The sequence below is a fragment of the Lytechinus variegatus genome, chromosome 7 (assembly GCF_018143015.1).
Source record: "Lytechinus variegatus isolate NC3 chromosome 7, Lvar_3.0, whole genome shotgun sequence".
Lineage (NCBI taxonomy): Eukaryota > Metazoa > Echinodermata > Echinoidea > Temnopleuroida > Toxopneustidae > Lytechinus > Lytechinus variegatus.
The window spans coordinates 40520751-40542165 of record NC_054746.1 but is presented as its reverse complement, the minus strand read 5'-3'; the positions used below and the strand labels follow the sequence as shown (position 1 = coordinate 40542165).

Sequence of the window (21415 nt, the reverse complement as noted above, 5' to 3'; positions counted from 1 at the left end):
TTTGATTGGCAATTCTGCAGAGCCATGCATGTTTGTTTTGACATTGTGAATGCAATAAAGTTGACACTTCCTGAGTCAAACTATAAAGTACGAGAAGTCAGTTAAGATGAAAAATTTTATTCCCAGTGACCATTTATATGTTTGTATTGTTTGAATAGTCAGTTTACTTAGCCCAATCTCATCATACCTTATACTATTCTGTTTTAGTTCTTACTGTAGAGGAGCTGTGGTGTAGTGGTTCTGACTCTCGCCTTGTAAACAGAGGGTCGTGTGTTCAATTCCCACCGCAGTCTGGCGTCCTTTGGCAAGGCGTTAATCCACACTTTGCCACTCTCGACTCAGGTGCTAAATGGGTACCCGGTAGGATTTGAAAGTCATTGTAGCTTGTCCAGTACTGTGTGCGCCTCATCGGCGACTGTCTGGAATACTCCCCAGGGAGTGGAGGATGTGCACACATTGTGTGCGGGAATTACTGAATCCGATGACCGGGGTAATAATATATCTGTACAGCGCTTAGACGCATCGTTTCGATGTATTTAGCGCTATATAAAAAAGCAGATTATTATTACTGTACTATGATTATATTTTGTGTGTGTGTTGCACTTTCTGGAGAAGCAATCATAATTGTGTTACGATACTGCAACAAATAACAAATATTTAGTGTTGAATTTGATTTCCTTTTCTTTTATTACAGGAAATTGATTATACATTAACAAATATAAATAAATGATAACGGTCTTACATATCTTGAAGTGTTGATTATAATCCCAAAGTTATGATAGTCCAGTATTTAATCCAAGTTGGTTTGCGAAGGTTCCGTAAATTAAAGTTCACAATGATGGCGACGATGAAACCGATGTTGAAGCACGATGAATAATAAGAGTCACTGTAACGAGTTGAAATGTCCATGAAGACGATGTTGATGATGATTAACAGTCAATTTCAGCAATCCATGGGTTCATTAAAACAGGTTGATGATCTCAATGAGAACTGAGAATTCCTCTCTCAAAATAACTGCCAACAGTTCATTGATGGCGGGCAAATAATTCCACAGAAGATAAATATTCCAGGTGGAAATAAAGTCTGCTCTGATGCAGCGTTCTCGCCCGAAAAAAATTTACCCATGTCGGGGACTTGTGCTGCCACTCCTGGGGGGTGGGGGTTAACCCCTCCCGCGCGGAGCGCCGAAGCGACGGCCTTTTCATCAAATAGAGACGCTAAGGAAGCCCCATTGTGGTGTATTTTTAAGCCCACACAAATGCACATAAATGCACAGATACTTGCCGTTCAGTCCAAAGAAAGAGAAGTGCAGCTTTCCAGCTTATGAATTGTAAATATTTTCGAGAAAAGGGAAATCACGAAATGCATTCAACTTCGGAACAAAACAGCGTTCATGATTGAGGGTCATGTGATATGTAATGGAGTTGGTCAATAGAGTCGAGACGCGTCATCCAACTTACGGTAATTCGCTGAGCTAGCTGAGCGCATGCGTGTGGCTTTCGTGCACATACACAAATGCAAAATATATCACGGACACTAGTGATTTATGACTGTGTGTTCCAACACCAAACAACGTAATGGCATGTAGATCGACATGTAAGTTTTGTGTGATTCTGTGACCTGACGTTTCACCATGGAGCATAGCCGGTGTGATGTGCGGGGCGAACGGGGGAATAGGCAACGGAACGACCGTACCGTGCCCTCATATGCCCGCAATAGCAGCCGCGAGCTAGCTGGGCGCCTTGCCACTTTCCTAGCCGTAGTAGGCCTGTAAGTGGTCTTAAGTTGGTGGGACTTCGGCGCAACCCGATAAATGAAGTTGATATCACTAAGATGAGTTCATGGAGTGTATTATTTTTTTCTGAATATTTCCATTTAATTTTTCCATGCATGTCGCCACGCATGTCGCTGAAATTTTACGCATGGTTCCACTTGGTCTCCATTTCCGCATGCATGGTGTTTGAACCGTGCGTATTATACACTGGCGAGAACGCTGCTCTGATGTAAAAGTCTGGCATGAAACTCTGAGTTCTAATCTGATATGATGTCCTTAAAACAACTGCCAGCTTATATAAACAAATTTCAACTATTCTGGAAGTTTCTAGTATTCACTATAAAAAGAACATTATCCTTCTTTCTGTAGCAATCAAATTCTAAAACATTCTTGAATGACCTCAGTGAAATTAACATGTCAACAACATAGCTAATCCTATTGTTCATTTCCACTAACAGTTAGTCTTTTGTCTACATTCTCTGTTGTTCGTAAATCCCAGAAATAACAAAGATTACTCATGTCTAACAAAGCTGTACTATAGAGCCTTACTGAGACACTCTGGAATATTCTTCATAATTCTATGCTATGAATATCCTTAAAGAGGAAATAACTAAATGAATGAATGTAATTGCTCTTACAATTCTTCTTATATATAACAATTGCCAAAGTGATGACATCACAAAAAACTTTTGATGGGAAATCGGTCCATGGGGGCCTTAGATTATGACCGTGAATACTTAATTAGCCCCAGAGTGGCTTGAAATCAGTGTATTATTGACCTGGTTCTAAATATTTTGTTTGTTGGGGGTGTTCAGCATTAGTAGTGTAATCATTTCTGAGATATGAACTCTCATGTTATGTTTCACCACAAAATAAGCAATATGATATTGTAGTGTGATTTCTTATCTCTAACCCTGTACTCTGCTTTGAACTACTAGTAATTATGAACTTTCTGAATTATATCTTAAAAAAGTGATGACTGGTGCTTGGAAATTGGAATGCATGAAATGAATTTATGTATAGCTGTTTGCTTCTCATGCAATCAAAAACCTTTTTCATTGTAGTATTTCATGTAAATCACTACTCCCTTTGATTGAAATAAATTTGAACTATCTGCCATTGTGGTTTACCAGGTACCATTTCCTTAACACGTCTGAAAACAAGAAAAGAAAACGATTCACCTCAAATACTCACAGGGTCAGTTTTTTTTTTGCTTCAGTTGATAATTGAGACTTTGTTGTCATGACGATAGAATAATCTTTTTTAATAAGTTTGCATTGACAGCTTGCAACCCCACTTGACTAGTAAGTAGTGTGTGGTCATACCTGCTTTCGGTTGTATACATGTAGAAATTTGCTTAAATTTTTTTTTATTGTACAAAGGAATGGAAATCAAAAGTAAGTCAACATTGTATTTCAGGACTAGATTAGTGTTACATTTTCCTGCCATCCTAAATGTGGCATCAGTATCGAAATCATAGCAAAGAATTCAGAAGATTAAAAAAGTATGATGATAATAATGAACATTATGATGACAATGGTGATGATGATTATGATGATGGTGTTGAGGATGGAGAAAAAAAAGGAGGGAGAGAGAAGGTAAAGTGAGATTAAAAATGAAATCAAGGAATTTTTTTCTGCCAGCAAGACAATAGGTGCCGCTTTTTCGACAGCGGCAGTGGCATCAACATCAAATCTTAACCAATGTAAAGTTTTTGAAATGACATCATAACTTAGATAGTATATGGACCTTGGTAATGAAACTTGCACATATGGCTAATCAAGTATTACTGAACATCCTGCCGTAGTTTCAGGTCATATGACCAAGGTCAAAGGTCATTAGGCCAAATGTAGTATTATCATTACATGAATGGTGTTTGAATTATTTTATGATTATAGTAGTATTTAAAGTCGGCACCGCTGAGCACTATATTGAATCACGTAATGCAGGCTAGACTTCCAGAGGTGCTCCACTTGTTGGATAAAGAAACAGGAAGAGATAGAGAATGTGTATGGGAGAGGGGAGGGAAGAAAGGGATAGGAGAGGAAGTTAGTTTTAGGGTGATAGGTTGAAAGGTCACTGAGGTCATATTGAAATATTTGGAAATATGTCGATTTGTAAGTGATGTCTGGATCAACCATTTGTTGATCAAAGTCAGATTTTGCTCATGTACATTGTATGCATATGTGTGAGAAATGATGATCTAATGACATTTTTGGGGTAATAAGGACAAAAGTTTGGTGTGTACTATAAATGGCAGGGGCATACTTATTGACTGCATTCAGCTGAGAATTTGTGTAAGTTGAATTTCATAAGTTTGTGGATATGTAGATTTATTTGCCCGTACTTGCTCTCATTCTATTGATCTCCAAGTCCTAACAAAATTTATAAATGTGTATTTATGTCTTGGTCTCTTGGAGCACTTTTTGCCCTCATTTTCAAATTTGCAATTCATTTGAGTTCAATTTCAATAATGTATGAATGGCATGTCAATTCCACAATGGATACAAATTCAAAAGCTTTATTAATTCACTGACCTGGGAGTTAATTTCCTGTTTCAAGTTTTGTGTATTAATTTTATCAACGATCTTTATGTATTTGTTCTTTCCTCTTTCATTTTGATCAACATTTTAAGTGCTGTAATATCGTCTACCGCCATATCAGTCAATTTTGTGCAAAAATCATCTTTGAGATTTTTGCAGCTTTCTAAAATGAAACTTCAAGCCCTGCATAATTAAATTTCTAGGCAGCAATTTATTTAGTTTCTGAGATATGTAAGGATTTTCACAGCGATTCCATACAAATTTTGGATATAATGCACAAATCCCATTGGAAACGCTTAGGCAAACAACAACTGCATGCACCTAATATGCAAATGTGCGGTCAGCCAAACCGTCGTATCTGCACTGCATTGACTTTGCACGTGAAAGAGCGTTACAACATTTTGATTGATAGCGCACTTAAAAATCATGATCAGGGTTTTGGTATCCCCTATTGTGTTTTTAAACAGAAAGTCTAAACTGCTCAACCGAAATTCCAAGCATGTGGCTCTCTTGCGATATTTTCTGTGATTCTTGGTTTTGTGCATAAATAAAGATATCAATTTCAAACAATTGTCTTGGTCCTTCCAACCATGTATTTCTCTTTCAATGAAAATGTCGTAAGGCTGGGGAACAAAGTGTGGATTCGCACTGTCATATTGTCGGTGGTCATCCGAACCGTCGTATCACACATACAATGGTGCAAACCCATTTCAAATCGACTTCAAAGTTTACTATGATGTTCACACTTAGTTCCCAGCCTTATTACAACATACATGTATTCATTGCTTGAAAAATACATGGTTGGAAATACCAAGAAAATTGCTTGACATTGGTATCTTTATTTTCACACAAAAGTAAGGATCCAAGAAAATATGGCATAGAGTTTGTAATTTCGGTTTGAGTAACTTAGATTTTCTCTGTACAAAAAAACGGCATTAAAAAAAGCGAAACGACGTTTTGACTGACCGCGATTACAATACACGCAATCAGTCAAACATCTTATCACTTCATGTGCAAAGTCAATGCATTGCCAAGTGCCGTTACGACCGTTTGGTTGACTGCGCGCATTGAAATTGTGGTCCCTCAAAACGTTGTATCGCTCTGTTACAGTACACGTTTCCAATGGGATTTCAGCATTTTATTAAAAATTTGTATGGCATCACCATGAAAATCCTCTCATATCTCAGAAAATAAAATAAATTGCTGCCTAAAAATTTAGTTATGAATAGAGTGGGACTTGTATTTTCATTTTCTGTAAAAATCCCAAAATCAATTTTTTTTGGGGACCAAAATTGACTGATTTGACAGTTCGGACGACCGTTGACGATATGTGTGATACGACGGTTCGGATGACTAGTGATGATACATGCATTCATTACAATAACTGATTGATATGTTACTTTAAGTAATTCTGGAAGGACTTGACAAGTAAAAACAAAGCAGCAAAAACTTGTATATCTAGTTCTCCAAATCTTTCACCAGCTCTTTGATTTATTTTCTTTTTTTTTTAATGTCATTTAATATTGTGTTGATATGTAAACTACTTCTTTTTCTGTCAATCTATTCACTTTCATGTCCTTGCCCCAGCATTGTAATATCATAGCTTAATAATAACATGAATTGCATGATTTGGGGGAATATGAATTGAAATTCAATTTATGAAGAGCACATCAATAATGAATGTTTTCACTAGGGATACAAAGTAAAAAAAAAAAACAACTTGCATAATACCTGATAATCTACTGCTAACTTAAATGACTTTTTGAAAGTGAATATCCCATTGATCTGTAGAGTAGTTGATGACCGATGGTGACCTAAGTCTGAGTCGCCATTGTCCCTGAAATATCTCTTGGATGTTTCAGATTTTGTACGGATGCTACATGTATATAAGTATTTTTATGCTCATTCATCAGAGTTTGCCACTTTGTAATGAATCTCTGTTATACTTTTTATATATTTATTTTGTAATATTTGATTTTTAATCCTCCATCTGATTGATTTTATTATTAACCCTCATGAAATTTTACTGGAAATGAAATATTGCTTTTGTGATCCCTATTTTTCATTATATAAACAAAGGTCTGGAGAAAAAAATTATGCTTTTGTCCACAAGTAGGGTATTATTTTATGCTAAAAGACCAAACTCCTAGTAGTTTTGGACATGAACACTCATATTTAGTCATTTTCATTTTGTTCTTTATTTTAAACAAAAAATCTATCAAAAATGTAAAGTATTCTTGAAGCCTCATACATGTAAAGAGTTATTTTTATCGCTTTTTTAAAACAAATAGTAGAATCAGCATATCTTATGACAGTTGCAAGTAGTACATTATTCTGTTTGTAAGCCACTTCCATTATTAATTCATTTTTGGGGGATATACCTTCATTAATCTAATTTTACTTTTTATTTGAATTGTCTTCACATGGACATCCATTTCTCCCGAGCCTGGGCCTGTATAAGAAGTCAATAAAATCTAATCAAGAAGGAACAGGGCCTCGCCCCTGTAAGGACAGATAATTGCATCAAATCAAATCTTGATAATTCCAGCGTGGCCCCTGGATATGAAGACTGTTAAGGCATCAAATTAATTTTCAGAAGGCTAACTCAACCCAATATGATGGGATGGATACCTTGATTGCTCTGTCTCTATACTGTCTTCACTGCAAGATCAAGTTAAACCCACCTAGGGTCAAGGTGGTGGTGCTGGTAGTTGTGGTTCTTGTATGTTTTTTTTCGGCTCTATGAACTCAATGATGCCATTTGCGTCATAGACGATGACAGGAGGTCCTTGCCTGGATGTCCAGGGTAGCCCTTGAACTATTTTTTTTCTTCATAAATTCCTCTGGAGAATTGACACACACTACACCTGAGTTTATGTGTTTCACAGATTCCTGATTAATCGTTGATGGACATGATGTTATTTGATTTCATGGTTTAAAGTGGGTAAATGGACTGAACCTTTATTGGAGATGATAGACTTTGTGAAATGAAAATGTGGAAGCTTGATTAATAAATATCATATTGAATTAATCATTGTCCTGATTGTTAAAAAATTCTTTACCATCCTGAATTGAGACAAATTTTTCTTTTCATTTTGTTAGAGAAAACAAAATGTTTTAACATTTGATTTATAGTTGTATTAGTTTTAATGTACCTAGTGTGGGCACAAGAGGATGTATGAATAAACCTACACTGTAAAAACTGTGGTGTTAAAACTGACACCAATTGGTGTTAATAGATGACCACACCCTGAGGTGTTAAAATTACACCCTAAAGATTGAACATAACACCAAAGAGTGTAAATGTAACAACCAAAGTTGTTGTAATAACACCTATAGGTGTAAAACTAACACCACCAATTTAACACTGGTGTAAAATAACTGGTGTGGTCCTCTATGTACACCGGTTAACACCACAGTGTTTGCTGTGTAAGTAGGTTTATTTGGATTTTTAGCAGTATATTTATTGATATGTTCTTTTTTTTTCATTTTGTTGCCAGAATCAGTTTCTTTGATCCATTTTTACTACACCCGTTAAAATACACAATGTAGGCCCATTTCACTAATTATTGCATTATTGTAAAAATTTATTTGAAAACACAACAAAACGATCCTCAAACGGACACCCCTGGTTCGTTTAATGTCAAATTTTGCCTCCAACGAAGATTCTGCTAGGATCGAAACCTTAGGCCCTTTTTGACTCTCTAATGTCAAATTACATTTGATTTGTTGACTATTGTTTAATTGCAACGTATTGTGCAACAATTCGTTTCTTTTCATTTAAAATCATGGTTTTCTTTCCCCTGCTAATCCTGTTGAGAATAATCCCGTTGAGAATAATCCCACTCTATAATTCCTTTCATTTCTATGTTCATTTCTTTTTAATTTCACATTTTACCTATTCTTTCAAAGAAATCACCCTCCTCGGAAACTTAAAACTGGATAAGCTGGTTACTTAGTCAAACTATATAGAACATGCATATTTTTTTACCTGACTAGTTTTCTCCTTCAAGTACATTGCCCTTCTGCACTACCGGTCTCTTCAGAATCTCAAGCACCTTTCCCTGTGCATCAAGCAATGTCCTGCAGCTATAAATCCCTGCCAATTTCTTAAGTTTGTGCCATTAATCGATAACATCGTGAATGTGCATAAGAGAGAGTGATGCAATGGTTTTGAAACAGTGAGGTACCTTGCTTCAGGCTCAATTCAAGCCCTTCCTGTCGCAGCTTCGGACTGCACCAAACCATATCTCTTTATTTCTTATCTCTTAGTATTATTATCCAGGGGAGTGTTTCACAAAGATTTACGTATGACTTAGAGCCGCACTTAAATGCTGACATGTTTATAATATGCAACTCGCAATCTTATTGACTTATATGGAGTAGTGTTCGTCCTCTTGGCATTATCTGACCAATGCGGTCTTACCTTATAACGCACGCAACTAGGCATTCAAGTGCGACTCTAATATGCTTTTCACACTGCACTTTTTGTCCTAAATTGGTGGGGCTAAGGGGGGGGGTCTTAGCCCCACCAATTTCCCGGGGTTAAGCTTAGCCCACTTCGTTTTCACACTTCGTTTTAGCAAAGTGGGCTAGCACGGTAAATAGTACGGTACTATCTGGCCCTGCAAAAAAGCAGGGTTAGCCGGCTTATTGTGGCTTATTGTGGTGCTTTAAAATGACATAACTTTCTTATTTTACATCCGAATTTGATGAAATTTCAGTGTTAGACCTTTGGATTTTTTTTTTTCATTTTATTCAATTCAACTTTTGTTGGGCTAGAATCGTCCTTTAATTTCTTTTTAGATTCGGGTTTTGTAAGTTTCATGCAACATCCCCAGTTCTTACTCTGAAATGCTTCTCCAAACTCTTCTCTGATATTCTGATAAAAGGATGCCCCTCTCTGTTGGAATTCTGTCAAATATTCAGTATCAGCTTTCAAAAAGTACCACCAATTATCCACTGATTCCACATTCTTCTTCGGTTTCTATTTTCACGAGCCAACAAGTTGCAGGAGAATGCATTGCTGTGAGCTAAAAAACGGTATTCTTTACATATTAGAAAGATGAAACCTTGGAGTATCAGACAACAGCTTCTGCAAGAGTTAATAAACCAGTGATGCCAGATGTTAAACCTTGTTTCAACATTTGTTAGCCTGGTTTTTCTTCCCTTAGCTGAGTGGGAGAATTCTCAAAAGAAAGAAATTAACCTCCTTTTTCAGAATGGCAATATGTTATCATTCCCAATAGACTTTTTCTAAGAGACTCATGCTGTATCTGGATCCAAAGAACCAGATAGGGGCAGGCAGGAAAGTAGAAAATAATGAGGTTTTTAGAGTAAGTTATTTGATCAATGTTGTCAACAGTCAAACTATTTGATAAAAAATGGAAATGATGGCGGTTGATGTCAGTTGAGATCATTTGAAATAAAGAATGAGGTTCATATCAAATAACTACCAATACAGATCAGTGTAAGGGGCCGTCTCATGAAGCTTGTACGTACGCACACTAACTTTCTGGATAACTGGTTGTTCTTTCTTAATTTGAGTGCTATATGATATATCTCAAATTATTTTTCTCTATCTTCAAATAGTCTGAGAATCCATTTCCTACTTCCCCAATCAAATTAAGAAAAACAAATATTTTCCATTAATGTGTGCTTGAACTAAAATCTACAAAGATCAGAAGAGAACCAAACTGATTGAGAAACATACCTACCATCAGTATGAAACAGGTTTGGTGTATTTGATAATCATTTAATCTTCCTCCAAAAAAAACCTGATTTGAAATTAATGCCTATACACTAGGGAAGTATTTTCAAATAAAATGGTAATTCAAGATTTTGCATAATAACTCCTTCTTTTATTGAAAACTTAACTATAAGTAAAATAACTGTGAAAGTAAAATATTTGATTCTTTAGCATTTTGACAGAAGTCAGTTTTCATTACTAGCTCTTAGTTGTGTCCTGATTACAGAATGTCACATGCAGGATAATGTATCGATATCAATTGGTAATTTTTACAAGATTCAATAAAAAAAGTAGGATGCTTTGAGTAATGTATTATGTTTTACACTCTAATGTCACTAGGAATCAACTCCATTTGAGTTAGAGTGACTCAGATGGTGTAAAAATCACTTAATTTAGAGTAAATGTTACTAATAAAGGAGTAATTTTGACTTAAACCTGAGTGTATTCCCCACCTAGTGCCATACCCAGGTCAAATTTGACGCCTCAGAATTCAGAGTGTTCACATATTCCTAAAAATTCTATGTGTGTTTAAGGTGTGAGGGTTTAAAATGTATGAGTGAAGAATACAAAAACTGGTTTTCAAAGGGTTAAAATAGGTGACAAGTTGAAAGATAAGTTAAAGAAGGGTTTACAGGGAATTTATTTATCTAGGTTAGTTTGGACAATGCCCTGCATACACAAAGGCACATCTAATAAATCAGGTACCTCCCTTGGGTCTTAACTTTGGCTATATTCTTCATCTCATCCATCCTGTAGTCTTGACTTATTCAAAAGGCATCTTACAATCACTCCATACTAAATTGGGCCTCATGTTATCAGGAAGGAATTCATTGATTTTTATTCATTAAGGTTTTTTCACTTGTACATGTATTTATTTTGTGATTTGATTAATGTTCATAAACAGCAATAGGTTTTTAGAAAACTTGTTTTAAAATTTCATGTTGTACGATATATTAATTGCTTAAAGATTTTTTGTATAAATTGATTTGAGAATTATGCAGATGCGCAAAAAAATGTTTGCTTGCACTTAGGCATTCTGATATTTTTTACAGTGTTCATTGAAGTAGAGTGAAATGCATTTTCTTCTTGTCCTTTAACAGTAATTTTAAGTCCCTTCATATTGTAATTGGTTAGCCTCCAAATTGTGTGATATTGTCATGAAACACAAGCCACTGTATCTGGGTCAAATTTTCATTCCAGAATTCTACCACTCAAGGGTGTTTGGATTCACACCTTTCATTTTGCCGCTTCCTTCTTCTTACTCTTACGAAGAGGCAATTTTGCCAAGCTTTCCACAGCCAGACAGCCTCATTCACTCTTAAAGAATCATTGATATCACTTTCATTCATTGCTATAAATGCTAGATTGATACCTTAGCAGATGCTAGTCACACCCTTATTCCCTCCTTACATAGGCCCCCTCCCTATACCTTGCTCATCACAAAGGTTAAAAGTTTGACATTGTGGAAAACGGACCAAAACCAATCAAAAAAATTATTTTGAATATTGTTCCTGGTGATCAAGAGTGTCTTTTGCTCATTATTTATTTTTCTGCCTGTGTACAGTCAGCCACTCATTTTCATAAGTTCCGCTTAAAAAAAGTAATAAGTGCAATACTTCTATAAAATTACCAATTTAGACCCTGGTTTAACTTAGTGCTTTTTATGAGATCAAATACCATTACTTTAAAGCATGCATCATTAAGAGTCTCAATAGGGATAACGTTTCGGCTCAATAACTGTGACATAACATGAATAATCATATTGCCTCACTTGAAATTGCCCCTCCCCGTTCACATGAAAAAGAAGAAAAATATAATCTTTGAAATGAATTTAAAAAGAAAATGAAACAATTTGAGACAAACATAAATTTATGTACTTAGATGTATGTTTATCAAATGTAGACTGTTCAGACTTTGAATCACCTCGTCTGGGGTTCAAACATTTGTTAATGATGTCCAGTGGCAAGAAATTTATGTTTATATAACACCAATCACCAAGGTAGGAATTAGTCTGAAGCACAGACTCATATGTGACACTTAAACCATATAGGTCAAGAATAAAGACTAAAATCCAAAGACTCTGTCTGTGTCAAATATAAGTTAGCCACAGAACACTGTGAATCTAGTCTCACTAAGTCAGACACTGCATTATGTACTACTATGCTAATTGCAAAACCAAAGGGTCTGTTCCTGCAGACTAGGTAGGAATGAGGTACAGGTACATGCAAGTTTTTGAATCCTCTGGCCCGTTTTCTGAAGTTGGGTTTAACTTAAACTCAGGTTTAAAGTTGTGGTTTAAGTATGGGGAGCCAAAAGTATCTAAATTTGTGTTAAGTTGTATGTTTCTTATGTTTACTTTGCTCTTTCCTGATTCATCGATGGTTAAGACAATAATCTTTTTATACTTCCTACACAATTATGAATGATTTGAGAGCCGAATGACCTGAAGTGTGATAGCTGTACTGTTACCGATTATGTAACAATTGGCTGTCCATACTTAAACCACAACTTTAAACCTGAGTTTAAGTTAAACCCGACTTCAGAATACGGGCCTCTGAGTATTATATAGCTGCCTTGCAAAGTTGGTGAACAATAATATGCACCGAAGAAATATGCAATATTCATATTAGTATTAGAATTATTAGTTTAATGTCTCTTTGAATGATTGAATGCTCCATAAAACAGGTTTGCGATGGATTGCGAATATGAAAGAGCCACACTGATTGGTCCCTAGTCAGTATTTTAAACCAAATGTGCATGTAACATTGATTTATTTGCTTGCACACCTTGTACTTCATCCATTGATCTCAGCTCCTAATTTTGATTGATGTTTGCTAGAGAGAGAGGGGAGAGTGGCTTTCCCCTAATCATACAGAGCTTGGTAATAACTACACTTGGGAGAAGGCGGAATGACGGATACCGGGCAGTGTTAGATGCGACACATGCATGTCAACCGTGTCATCTAATTTGTCTGCTTCCCTCATCATCAGCAAGAGAACATCAACAAAAACAATCTAACTTTTGATCGGCTTTGTTGGCAATATTAACATTGAGTTTGTTTATGTTAGGTTTGATCAGTATTGCAGATTAGACATGCCTGTATGCATGCTTTTCAGTTGATACATTTAGACAATGTGGTATCTACCAACGATTGAGGTTACAAGCTGACCTACTTCAAAGAGTTTTTGTTTAAGACATGTCCAAGACAAGGGCAGAGAGATTAGTCGACTGGTAATTTTTGTAGGCATATATACATTTTAGAATATAATAATTCATTAATGGGAACTGCTAATATTCAGGGTTTTGCTTGATTTCAGACACATTAATCTACTTTTTCTGATTTTGTTTTAATAAATCTATGTAGACCTTGTTGTGGGCTAATGATTAATATAAGTATTTCAGCACATTGCTTAACCTAGACTAAACTCTAAGTATATTACTGGGATTTCGAATAAATTAGTCCAACCCTACTTTAAATTCAAATTTTTAAGCTTTCAAATTTGTAAATCTCTAAGTTTAAGATGTAAGTCCAGTATGTAGCTGATCATTAAACACAGCCGGTGTGGATGATTTTAAATCCATGAAATTGAGAAAACATGGGAAAGCATTCATTTCTGAGGACAATTTAAGTGTTATTAAAAGGCTTAATATAACTTTGTAATCTACTTGAGATGTGGAATTAGTATTTAAGCATTTATCTCAGATTTTTGAGGTGTTGTGTGATTGTATATTTCCAGATTTAGACAATATCAACTTGCAGCACTGTTTGCCATCGCCTAGTTGAAGTAAAAAAAAACTGTAGATACTTGTAGTTTACAAGATTTAGCTGACAAATTTAAGGTCGACATTGCTGATATCTCCAAGAACTGTAAACCTTACTGAGTCTGTTGTAGGGAGACTAATCTACACAGCCTGAAGGAGGAGGGGAAATTTATTCCTGACTTCATATTCTTCTCTTATCAGAATGAAATAAACTATGACAAAGTGATATTTCCTGCTAATTTGGGGCTTGAAAGATCTACAAAATTAGATGGTTTCAGCTTAGGTATTCTCTTAGCCATCATCAGTTATAAAGATAATGTTGTTATTTTTACACAGCCACATGTATAATTGTTTCATTATATATCTGAATGCCATTAATATCATCACAGCATGAATATCATCTACTGGATGACTTTAAAGTATGGATGGTGCAATATAGTTTAAGGGAATCAAAGAAAAGCATCTATTTTTCTATTCTATTTGGCATATGATCCATCAAGATCAAAATATTAGGTCACCTTGCTTTGTATTTTCTTTCCGTAACCTAGATTTTCAGTGCAGATAATTGAGATTGATATCTTAAGGGGGTAAAATGAATAAATGATATTTGCTAGTGCCATGATAGTGAAGCTTGGGGCAAGGATCTTTACTTTAAGTGCTTTTGGAAGACAATCAATCTGGATAGGGATATGTAATAGCACCTCTATGACTTGTATTTATGACGGAGGATTTCCGGGGCTTAGCCCAGGCAGGAGCCAAGAAATGCAAGGGGAATGCAGGTAAACATGTTATGATAGCAACTAAGAGCTTCATCTCCCTGTTTGTAGCAACCGCAGCCAGCATGATTCTGGTCTTGGGAATTTATCCTTGCATCCGTGGGCCATCTGTGGGAGTGAAGGTGATTTTAATGGATGCCCTTTATTCTTGATGCCCGTTTAATAAAGCTGTTGAGATGTCAACTCATTATGTCTTCATAATGGCATTAGAGTAAAATGACACTCTATTGACCAAACAGAGTATTGACTCATGAATTGACATGTGAAGTAAGAAGGCATGAATCTTTGTTTAACAAACTTCTTTGGTATTGATTCATGAAGCAATATTCAGTCTTTAGTTTGCTACAAGAATCTTACTTTGGCAGACACTTTCAGTGTTGATCCATCCATTTCTTTCTGATGAGCTGTCAAACTTTATTGAATCATGATATATAGTTCGTCAGAAACTTTCTTTAATATGCAATCTTAGATTAAAAAACCTTGAACTTGAATTATTGTACTTTTTCAAGTTGTCAAGTTGTATTACCAGTATTGAAGACCTACCAAGGTCTTAAACATCTTTTGAATAACAATTGAAGACAATTTTGTCTGTTTTTTAAATAATGCCAACATAAAGAAAATTCCTTCTGAGAAAAAGTCATTAAAATTATTATTCTTATATCATGTGAGTACTGTAGTCTATTATTCATAATCACAATACAGGTGTGATCCATAAGATTGTATTGAGATGAGTCTGTGTTCAAGGTTTTATGATGAAGAAGACCTCTACTTCACCTCAGCTCATAAAAAAGACAATAAATAGTCGCATTATAGCTGGGATTGTTTGGCTGTCAGTGTAGAAATAAGATCAGGGCCAAGAATATCACTTGCGACCTCATCTAACAAAAACAATCGTAAGTAACATCAAGACATTAGGGATACCATCAGATGGAAATACACTGGTTGAACAAAGGACATTCTGATCATGGACAACTGGCATACTTTACAGGTCAGTATGAAAATGATAACGTTTGATACAGTCTGTATGGGATGTTAAGCAAGGAAGGAACTGAAGAAATTTGCATTAAAAAGTTTGATTTAAAAAAAATACCATATACCAATACCAGATTCTCATTTGAAGTCATTGGCATACCAAGATATTTTGTATCAGAATGAAAAAAAAATCAAAATCATTTTTTGTTGAAGAGGTGAATATGGATCTTTTGATAAGTCATTGAAGCACTATATTAAAAAAAACACTATTCTACTTTTGGCACTCTCCACCCAGGTTCAAAGGGAAAATGTCAGGAAGGCCTTGTTTACTTTGAGTCAAGCTAGAATAATTCTGAAGCCCCTATGTCTTAAAGGTATTATTTAACTTTGTGAGCAGCCGATTTAAAAAATTCTCAAACCAAGATGAAACATGTGTACAAGTGCATGTATTAGAACTAATAAACCCAGAAAACAACCATTATTGAGAATGAAAAGCTAAAACTACAAGGCAAACGCTGATTATGTAAATAGGCGTCTTATGGACACCTAAATATTACACATAAGTGTATGGGATGAAATTAAGATGGTGTTTCTGGTCACTTTATATTTCAATTTTTGAAGCACTAAATTATTTTCGAACGCAATTTTTTCTGGGCTTCATTTTTGTAACATATCGCAGACACAGGTGACAAGTGTGACCTTCTAGCTCAGATTTTTTAAAAGTTAAACCAATGTTAACCAATCACTTTAAAGCACTTTGTCTAATGGTTTACACAAGTTTCTCAGCATAAAATATAGGGTTTTCATTTCATGTATGGAATACAAGGGGTTAATAAAGATGCAGCTGTTGAAAGTTGGCAAATTATTATTTGGTGATTAATCTTCATCTATGGACTTATGACCATCTCTGTGGTTGAAGGGAACAAGTGACATGTGTGCCTGTGATGGATGTAAACGATATCTGTTCCAGACAGGCACAGACATTGCAAGTAATGAAGATAATGGTCTCCAAGAGGTGCCAGCCGTTTGTCTTTTCCCTTTTCTTCTTCATCCCCTTGTTTTTATGTTGTTCCTGCCGATTACTGTCCAAATCAAAACAAGGTAATCAGAGGGGGTCTCATCCCTTCTACAGTTATGGTCTGGTTTTCTCATTATTAGATGACAGTGTCAATCAGTAAGACAACTTGTGTCTTGACTATGAAGAAATAAGATGCTTTGAGGAGGGGTAAACTAGTTATTATTCCAATCTACCCATGATGACAGGCTGTAATATAGTCAATAAAAGCTTACTTTACATATGATAGGTGGAGGAGGGCAGGTGATATGAGTTTAAAGAGAAATAGAAAGAGGGTTGCAGAATACAAGGAGATGAGAGAGTTTAACGATGATCTCTATTGTAGTTGGCAACATTATTATTTGGGGATGCGGTTACCAATATACCTGTTATGTTCAATTCCTTAGTATTATGGTACACTGAGGTAATATTCAAAGTCAATGAAAGATCGATGTGGCAAGATGGGATGAGGAAAGGAAAGAGGAAACAAAGAGGATGGATATTTATATTGCAATGTGTTTGATATAACAGTTCATTAACATCACCCAGATTGATTAACTTAGATGTGGGTGTAAAGAAAAGAATACAGATTAAATCACTTGAGATCAGTAGTGTACTTTCTGAACCATGTTTGTTTGTATGGGGGGACCAGTTTTCTGCCTTTTTTGTTTTGGGTGAGTATTAGCCATTGAGTGTGTTTGTACTGAAGTACTAGAACCTTTAAAAGGGGTGTGAGAGTTCAGCTTTTGATTTTTTTTAGCTTAAATTCAGCTTATTTCAGCTTTGTATAAAAGTTTGGGAGCTCTTTCAATTTTAGTTTTTTTCAATGCTCCAGCTTTTTGTGATCATGCACACCCCTGCTTTAAGAATTTCAAAGTAGTTTTGCTATCACCAAGCATTGACCCCCCCTCTGCAGTCCATTTTTAATCGTCCAGCATTTACTCAAGTCATCTGCTAGAGGAGAAGTGACACAATATGCGAACAGAAGGAGGGGATGATAAGGCAGAATGATTCTGGTTTGATGACTTGATGTGCTGCATTTGTTCAAAGTTTTTAGGAGAGTTAGTAATGATTTTGTTTTGAATGATTGTTAGTGATGCAGGACTAAGCATTGGTATTTAGTGCATTTAATTATAAGATCCCAATCCATGACAAGATGTAGACTGGTCTCTATGATAAAAGTTATTCTGATTCATTGGAAAGTCATACCATATTATCATCAACAAACCGTGCAAATATTAGAGAAAAATAACACTAAGCACCAAAGGTAACAAGACTGCTTTTTCATTGGTCATACATTTGGGCTTCTTTGCAACAGTGAACATATGAACATACATACCTTGAATTTTGCAAAAGGGTTCTGTGGTGCATGGTATCTCTGAATTAATTTCATTCGTTAACAATTAGCTTTAAAAAACTAAGTTGTTTTTAAGTAGTTTTCACAAATAAAACAAATCAATTAAGTTAATTTGTAAACAATATGTGTCCAGTATGTAGTGTGTCCTGTAATCTGTATGACTATTGTCAACACAACAACCATGCCTTAGTCATGAACTTTGACTGGAATTTTACCCAGCCTTTGAAGATTAAGAAGAAGTCCCGCAAACTCGTAGCATATCAATCACAATGAAGTCCTTTGCATTACTCTAATGCCAAGGCACATCTCCTCTGTCTGTTTATCTCATCATGCACTGCCATCACCACTCTCAAACATCTTGTTTTGATTTTTATACTTCACTACCAGCATAATGACCAAACACAAAAGTAATTGTCTAGGAATGTTTTGCTTGGCTAGAATCCCGTCCACAACAAACTTCTAGGATACTAAGGCGCAACCAGGAGGAATGTTAGGGACAGAGAGAGACAGGGGGGATGGGTTGTGGCAGACAGGAAACAGGGATAGATGGACAGACATCCATCAAGTTTGTGTTTCTTTATTACAGTTATTAAATCAATTACGCCATTAACAATACATGTTATCAGGATAAGATGTGGACTCATTTAAATCACTCCAATAATGAATTATGTTTACATGTAACTCAAAATGTAGTAAGAAACCGGTCTTTCTCAGAGGAATCTTAGATGCGAGAGATACTTAGGCCTGAATTCACAAAGGTGGTTTTGAAAATCCATGGTTGAGTCCATGGTTTATGCACATTTCCTGTATAAATTACGCTTAATTTAGCGCGTATCGGGCGCGTGTATGAAACATGTCCAATGCTGATGCACGCATTTGTCACAGTGCGCCAAATTGACGCCTGTTACCATGGTTAGATATGCCATTTTATTCATGAGTCCACTGTTTTTATTCATGAGTCCACTCTTCAAACAGTGGACTCATGAATAAAATAGCATGGTAACAGGTGTCAAATTGGCGCACTGTGACAAATGCGCGCATCAGCATTGGACATGTTTCATACACGCGCCCGATACGCGCTAAATAAGTGTAATTTATACAGGAAATCTGCATAAACCATGGACTCAACCGTGGGTTTTCAAACCACCTTTGTGAATTCAGGCCTTAGTGTCTTTAAAATAGGATCTCTTGCTAAAAGACATGGCACAGACTATTATTACAATGCCTAATAAAACAATGTAATTCTATCATATTAGTGTAATGGGTATTTCAATTAAACAACTTTGAATTTATCAATCAATAATTTTTTTTCTATCTTTTCATTTTATAGAGAACGTATCCGATGGTATCAAAGTAATTGACTTTGGGAATGCTATCCATGGTGTATACGAGGAGCTGTCATTGTACTATGATGAGTTTGAACTCCAAACCTTACTCTACAGGGCACCTGAGGTAAGTCAAGTACTTCAATCTTTCTTTCCAATGCATGGTGGTGCCTGGGAATACCCTGGGCTGCAGTTCACCAAAGGCACATTCAAGCAATTTTCTTGAACTAGATTTGCAAACATGAAATACAAATCAAAATGTCAACACAGTGTGCAATTATTGCAAGTGGGTGTTCAAACATCTTTTCACCAACCCCGATTCTCATTTCAAGATATATCACTGAACTCGTATTCTTCACTTTGATCCAGGTTGTATTGGTCAACTTGATGTGTATGCAATGCAATACTGAGCCAAAAGGAGTTCACTGTTATAGTATCAGAAAACAATTGATATCTTGGTTGCATTAAACCAATCTTCACAAAGTGTGGTTCTGCAGAATCAAGTCAAAATTGCATCTTTAACACCATGATCCCCAGATAAGAAAATGCCACTTGAACACAACCAGAATCGAACCATTCACCTCAGAAGAAATGCACATAAGCATTGGAGTGAACATGATTTCAAAAGCTTTGAAAAATGGTTATTCACAGATGGGTAGAGATGGGCATCGCATTCTTCTTTGTGAAAACCATGGATATTCCTACCATTTTGCAAGAAGATTTGCTCGTTTTATCAACAGTTTTTCTGTTGACAATGAAAGATAGTAGGTAACAAAAGAGGGCAGTGGTGATCTCTGATTTCATTCCATTATGATTCTTCATTGGTAACTTTCATACACTTTGCCTTTCGCACAGCTTTATGTATGATACTAATTGCTGTGCTCTACGGTACATACTTAGCCTGGCCCAACAATGCAGAGCACATTTGTAGGCACTAGTTACAATACTGCCTGTCTAGCTCTTAGCAAACTTATACATAAAGTGAATGACTTGCAAGCTGGAATTGAATAACAAGTGGCAGTTACTGTACATTTTGCGGCTATGAGCAATGTTAAAACAATAGCAGAAAAATCATGAAAATACGTGCTGTCATATGAATGCAAAAGGGGGTCAAGTGAGGTAAATCATACGTGAAACACAGCAGAAAAACAGAATTTTTACTCTGTACTTTGGTGCTACATTTTTAAAATTGTGATAACTCGTAAGCCACTAATTATTAAATTTTATGATGAATGATTGGCCATCCATGCATATATTAGCATTTCGGTAATGTGTAGGGACAGTGAATTTCTGTGATTGCGGAATACGGACGGAAAGGGCCTTTTGAAACGGAAAGTGACATTTCAAATGGAAAATCATGGAAAACATACTTTTCCTCAAAATCCACAGAACAGCAACAGAAATTACTCAAAAATCTCAACAAAATATGAATATTAAATGGCCGCAAAACCCCAGAAAAGATGATCTTACTTCGCTACAATCATGCCAATTCACTCATCGTGATTGCACTCGACTTCATCACACTCGATCGTACCCCCCTCGCGCCCGTATCGTATCCTGCATTGGCCGGGTGTGAGTCGAGCCAAGTTAAGCTTATCAAAAACGTTCACGCACACATCGTCTGATTTCAACAACATGGTTGTTTGTTGCTGCCCTCTATGTTCGAAAATGTAACAGCATGATATCGAGGTCTTAAAATCCAAAATGGGGGATAGGCGAAAATCATTGACTGCTAAAAAACGATGTCCAAAAAAACCCCAAGGTATCAATAAAATTTCATTTCACCATAAAGTTATGCTAATAATGTGAAAGATGAGGATGTATTCATGTTAAATGTGTTTGTCAAAATATTTTGTGTACCTGCATAGATCCAATTAGAATGGATTCTACTGCGTTGTTGTTACAGTGGCAGATACAAATTTTGACCAGCGCGAGTGTTGCGATATTGCTGTTCAATGGGAGAACGGAATTGTCATTTTTTTTAACACAAAGTCTAAGGGGGACACAGAATTTAAGATTTTCTGAAACGGAAAAGGCAATTTTTTTTAAAACGGAAATCACTATTCCTAACTGTGCAGCAATATGCAACCCAAATATGCAATG

General features: G+C 35.9%; 1 long non-coding RNA gene across 1 annotated transcript in view; it reads left to right on the top strand.

Annotated features, from left to right (window-relative positions):
• The window catches only part of LOC121419305, a 30744-nt gene extending 9628 nt beyond the window's left edge, over positions 1–21116 (top strand). Inside the window, exon 3 of the long non-coding RNA XR_005970575.1 lies at positions 19318–21116. This is a non-coding gene — a long non-coding RNA (uncharacterized LOC121419305). The remainder of the gene's footprint in view (positions 1–19317) is intronic.
• The last annotated feature ends 299 nt before the right edge of the window (positions 21117–21415 follow it).